Source organism: Pygoscelis adeliae, unplaced genomic scaffold (genome assembly GCF_000699105.1).
Source record: "Pygoscelis adeliae isolate BGI_AS28 unplaced genomic scaffold, ASM69910v1 Scaffold124, whole genome shotgun sequence".
In the NCBI taxonomy this organism is placed as follows: Eukaryota; Metazoa; Chordata; class Aves; order Sphenisciformes; family Spheniscidae; genus Pygoscelis; species Pygoscelis adeliae.
The window spans coordinates 824358-830152 of NW_008824791.1; positions in this window are offsets into that span (position 1 = coordinate 824358).

Consider the following 5795-nt stretch of genomic DNA (forward strand, 5'->3'; position numbering starts at 1 on the left):
TCCTTCTACATCAGTAGCGTGCTTCTTTGCCCAGTCATCTCATATCTCATTTTTTTCCAGCAGGGAGAGGCAATAGTCTCTCCCCTAACACTTCCTTTCTCTTTATATTCTTGGCTAAATATTTCCCACTAATATACCTGGCTAGGGCTTTATTAAGGAGAAAATATCTCATGCATTTCTAAGATGGAGAATAGGTTCTATGTTGTACCATATTTGTCTCTTAACCTTCTGCCTGGCTTCTCAGGACAGTGTTAACGAATTTTCAACTCTATATGGAAATGGTTGAGATTCAATGTTGCATATTTTTTTTTCTCCTCTTTCATGTTCTATAACAGCATGAGGGATGTGGTGTATATATAATGTATATGTATGTGTGTAAGTATGTATTTAACTGAGAAATTTTCAAAGTGGAAAATGGGAAACTCTTCAACATTAGCTATTCTCTTTATAGCTGGAAAAATGAACAAGATGCAGCATTGCAAATGGTTAAATACCTTACTTTCAGGTGATAGATGACAAGCAAGAAAAAAGGCAAATATGGAATGGACTGTCATAGCTTGGGGGAAACAGTACTCTGCTTATACGAGAAGGTGATATCATACTTGCCTATTGCTTTCTTGAGACAGAATAGCTAGTCAGGTAGCATGTTCAGTAGTGGGATTTCATGACAAAATATCTTGGCCTCCTGATGGTAGAAATGAGCTTTATGCCTCTAGCATAATAAAGTAGTGTTACCAGTCAACAAAAAAATAGTCACTGCTTTGGCAGAGAATACTGACTTTTCAGTTTTCTGAAACAATTTTAAATATACAAAGGTGACAATTGTCTAGAAAGCTCCTCGGTTTCTGACGTGTCCTAATAGCAGGAAGAATCTGGTTAGTTTGGATGTTGATGCTACTTAGCTGAATGTTGTAGGGTATAGTAGGGTATCCAAAAGCCACAGTTTTGAGACAAAGTGAGAGATTGAGAATTGTCACTTTCAAATGTGTTACTATGAAATCACATCTGAGTTTCACCATCTGTTTAAGATTGGATCTGTATACAGATTAAATAGCTGCATAGCTGTCCCCTAGTCCATCAAAAACTTCATCTAGAAAGCCGAAGATAATTGAATTTCTAGTGTCACTGTTCAGGCTTGAGTGCATGATTTGCACAGCAAGTGTAATTGACCCCATGGATATCTCTGTGAAATAAAATGCCTAGTGGATACTTGTATCTAAAAGCATTGATTATACAGTAAGTAGTTAGGTTACTGTGTTGGGAAATAACTCAGTAATTTTGAATTAACTAAGAAAATTAGTTCTCTTGAAAAAGACTGGGGGGAGCGCAGGGCAGGTGAGCAGGGGAAGAAACTGCTGTCAAGATCCCAGAACACGAAGTGGCAGCTTAAAGTAGAAAACAACTTAAACTGCAACTGAAGTTGGGGAAGTAGGGAAGTGATGGTGCCCCTGTACTCGGCACTGGTGAGGCCGCACTCACTTCAGTTTTGGGCCCCTCACTACAAGAAGGACATTGAGGTGTTGGAGCGTGTCCAGAGAAGGGCAACGAGGCTGGTGAGGGGTCTGGAGAACAAGTCTTATGAGGAGCGGCTGAGGGAACTGGGGTTGTTTAGCCTGGAGAAAAGGAGGCTGAGGGGAGACCTCATCGCTCTCTACAACTACCTGAAAGGAGGCTGTAGCGAGGCGGGTGTTGGTCTCTTCTCCCAAGTAACTGGCGAAAGGACGAGAGGAAATGGCCTCAAGTTGCGCCAGGGGAGGTTTAGATTGGATGTGAGGAAAAATGTCTTTACTGAAAGAGTGGTTAAACATTGGAACAGGCTGCCCAGGGAAGTGGTGGAGTCCCCATCCCTGGAAGTATTTAAAAGATGTGTAGATGCGGCACTTAGGGACATGGTTTAGTGGGCATGGTGGTGTTGGGTTGACGGTTGGACTCGATGATCTTAGAGGTCTTTTCCAACCTTAATGGTTCTATGATTCTATGAATAACCATAGCCAATAGTGATATTGGGTCCTCTTGTGATAGAAGCTTCAGGTTTCAGAGAAGTCTTCCGCTTGCAAGAATATAAACAGTCTTGTCTGAAGACGATTCAGAACTTTGCAAGCCTTTGTTTGAAAAAGTCATCAGCCTTTTGTGTCTAAAGACAAAGCCGTGGGAGTGGAGAGACACAGGTGGAGATGAATGGATGTGTTAGATGCTCACTGCACCTTTGACTTTTAGCTCTCTTACTGAACTATCCCCCCTCTGCTAGGCTGCCTAGTAACTTCAGCAGAAGGGTTTCTGCTGCAGTTCAGGTTCTCTTCAGCTCAGCAATTGCAGTTGGTGCCAAATTTGATTTTGGACTTTTCTCTGCCTGTCCCCTTGCCCCTTCCCTCCCCCTATCTCCCTCCACCAACACTTTTAGCAGTGTTTTGGGGATTTTTTTTTTTTAATGCTAATGTTCTAGAGTTAAAGGAACCAATGTTGGTGCACTTCTGAGATGTTGATTTAAAGAAACTATGGTAGACCAGAGTATGATTATGTACTAGCAGGCTAATGGATGCCCTGAAAGTGTCTGGAGCTCCTTTGGACCTACTCCAGCACCATTAGACAAGTACCATCTGAAATAGTCCTGACTTGCATTAGAAGAAGAGCTTCCTTATGAAACCACATAGAGTCATAAAGGTATTAGTGGGTTTTTTCTGCTGTTGATGTTTTATTACAGTTCACAGCATAATGTTAATAGTCAGATAACATCCTGATTTGAATACGCACAATTCGTGTCTTCCCATTCCTGAGAAGACTTTCAATAAAGAGGAAAAAACCCACCTAGGTGATATGCAAGTAAACTTGAATCTGAAGTGACCACATTAAGTGCTATACTTAGTTAATGCAATTTATATGGGAGCTCACTGTGTTACTCTGAATATTTTAGACAAGAGTCTGGGAAGCTGGGCAATTGCTATTATGTGCCCAGGTATAGGTATGCCAAACTTTGCAAAAAGTGGGAGGACACTTTTTTAAATTACATACCTTGAAGTCACCCTAACTCCAGTTGGCCAAGTTGCTGCTAATCCAAATAAAAATAGTTCATAGTATCCATTTATACCACACAGTAATAAATCTCTTTTAAAAGATGCAGGGAAATAAGTGAAAGAATTCTTCTAAGCTTCCTATATACAATTTGCATATGACAAGATTCTCTGCCTCTTTGTGCATGTTGGTTGAAGTAGATCAGGAAACCATCCATTCCTTGTCACAGACTCCATCTTTGCATTTCTTGCAAGCTTAATTGTATCAGTAATAACACACTCCAACACAAAATATTTGCTGGCTTTTATAAGTGGAATTTTGGAATCCTCTAGGAAATCAAAATATTCTTAATATTTTCTCTGAAACTTATTTACTACTTCCTCTTACAAAGATAGGCTTGCTGCTCCTCTGAGTTTAACTAAGCATTGTTTTCTTTTCTTGGAGATGGAAATTTTATTTTCAAAGATCAGACGTTGTCGTCCATGCTTGACTGATGTAATGAACAAGTCCTAAACAAAAGCCCCTCTATTTAGGGCTTTTTAATAACCCCTCCCCTTCCCTTTGTGACTTTGAGTCTGAAGTCTTTTTGCTGAGCTTTTTATTTTCTATATGTCCGTGCATTTAACAAGTGTATTTGTTTGGAATGACGGTTGATTTAGACTTACTGGCATACCTAATATTTTCTGAAGATACTGCAATATTTGGTGCAAACTGAAAAGAAAAGAAGGAAAAAAAAAAAAACCCAAAACTGACCAAGTAGGAAGCTGGTATGTGCTTCCACACAAGCGTCGAAAGCCCATTTTAAAGGCTGTCACTGAAGTCCCACTGTGCTTTACTGGAGCACTAAAGAAGGGAGGCTGAAGAGAATAGTGATTGAGGACTCCTGTGCATCTGGATAGCACTCACTCACTCTCAGGATAGCTTCAGTTCTATTAAAAAGCTGGTATCTCACCCTGATTAGCATCAGGAAATAATTAAAATATGATCTGGCTCTCTTCATTAGAAATGTTCTTGAATCCTTTGAAAGCTGTCAAATAACTGTCTTCAATACTGAATGTTCCCATAAATAAAGTAACAGGAAATATGGCCTCTCGGATATTTTTTCATGCATGTTGGATTCTAATACCAGCATAAGCACATGCTTGTTTTGTAAAGGCAGATGAATGAAAAGTTCTGGATATTTATACAGACTCACAGGCCAGCAAGGCCAGCTCTTCTGTAAGGCTGGAGTTCCAGAAAGTCACCATTTGAAGTCAGCTAGTCAAGAGATAAAAGATGGAATTCAACCTAAGTGTTAAATATATTTAACTCTGAGTAGTTGGTATATTAATACAGGTGATCTGTTTGCCCTGCTGTTTGGATTTCCCCTACCTAGTCCCCAAACTTAAGTCTTTCTATTTAGACAAAAATTGTCAAAGGTAGCTTTTTGTGTGTTTCCCTCTGTGAATTGCTTTGCTGTTATTGAAATGCTTTTTGTTCACAAAATATGTTAAGTGAACACATGGGGCTAATTGTGATAACTATAATATGTTTTATTTATCTTCAAATAAAACAATAAATATCAGGACAAAGTTATGGTATCTTTCCCTGTAGGCCTGTATAGAGAGTTACAAAAGAAAGCTGACAGTTATTGCCAGGTATGTGCTCAATACTGCTGCCCTCATTAGGTCTGTGATTGCCCGGCATACTACTTGAGTAGTTTTCTATTTGTGTGGTCAGTTATAAGATATAGAGGAATATAAAATTATATGACCATCATGATGCAATACTGCTGCACCCTTTCAAGTGAATTTTGCCTCTTTGAGCATAGCTTTCCCCTGCTTTTTCCTATTTGAGAGAACACTGCATGTACTGTGAAGTTGCTGAGACCAAACTGAAACACCCTTTAGCTTCCCAAATTGCAAAGCTTTGAAAAAACACAGAGGAAACTCTAATTTGAGCTGATGTTAAACTTTTTCAAGAGAACTTAGTCTTCCTTTTAGCCTTCGTGAAATCTGAAGAGGCATGGTTTTATTGTGAAGTGAAGCCTAGTTGCATCTCAGTCTTGCACAAAATCTGCATATCAGATTACAAGGAAAAAAATGTCCCGGAAGGGAAATAAGTTTCAGTTTTATTTCTGTACTGCTTCAAGTTTGTGTTCATCAGTATCCTCCCTCACTCATGTTTTTGCCTTTAATAGCTGTGTCTCAGAAATGTATTCAGCTGTGGTATTTCCTAATAAGTCAGAAATTTTTCTGAATTTGTTTCAGTGGATTTTTTGCTGATAATGAAAGTAATAGTCTAGCCAGAGAATAAATCTCTTTAGTTATACATCTGCTGATAATGCCGCTTCTCTCCATTTGTTCGTGTGAGCGCATCTTAGGATGCAAGGGTGAACTGAGGAAAGAAAACGAACTTTTTGCATCAGGATGGGACACCTTCAGCAGCTGAAAATGGTATTGCAACAGACTCTGTGCATTGAAACATGCTCATCCGTGTGGTGTCGTCTGTCACAGGTATAGTAGCTGTGAGACGGCCCAATAAGTGTCTCTGTATGAAGTTGATAAGATAGCAGGTGGTTTTAGGTAGTATGTCACCCGTGTGTGCTGTACTGAATGCATACTGTTCATCCCACAAGTCCCTGCTAAACACTGAGATGGGCTGTCAGTCCTGACTCTACTCCTGTGCCTTTGAAGCTAACTGGGTGCGAATGTAATTAAAGGACTACTACTTTTGCAGTTGCCTGCTGTCCCAAGTGACTAAAAATTCCTGAATACTCAAGGAATTGCTTAAAAAAGAATGAAGAT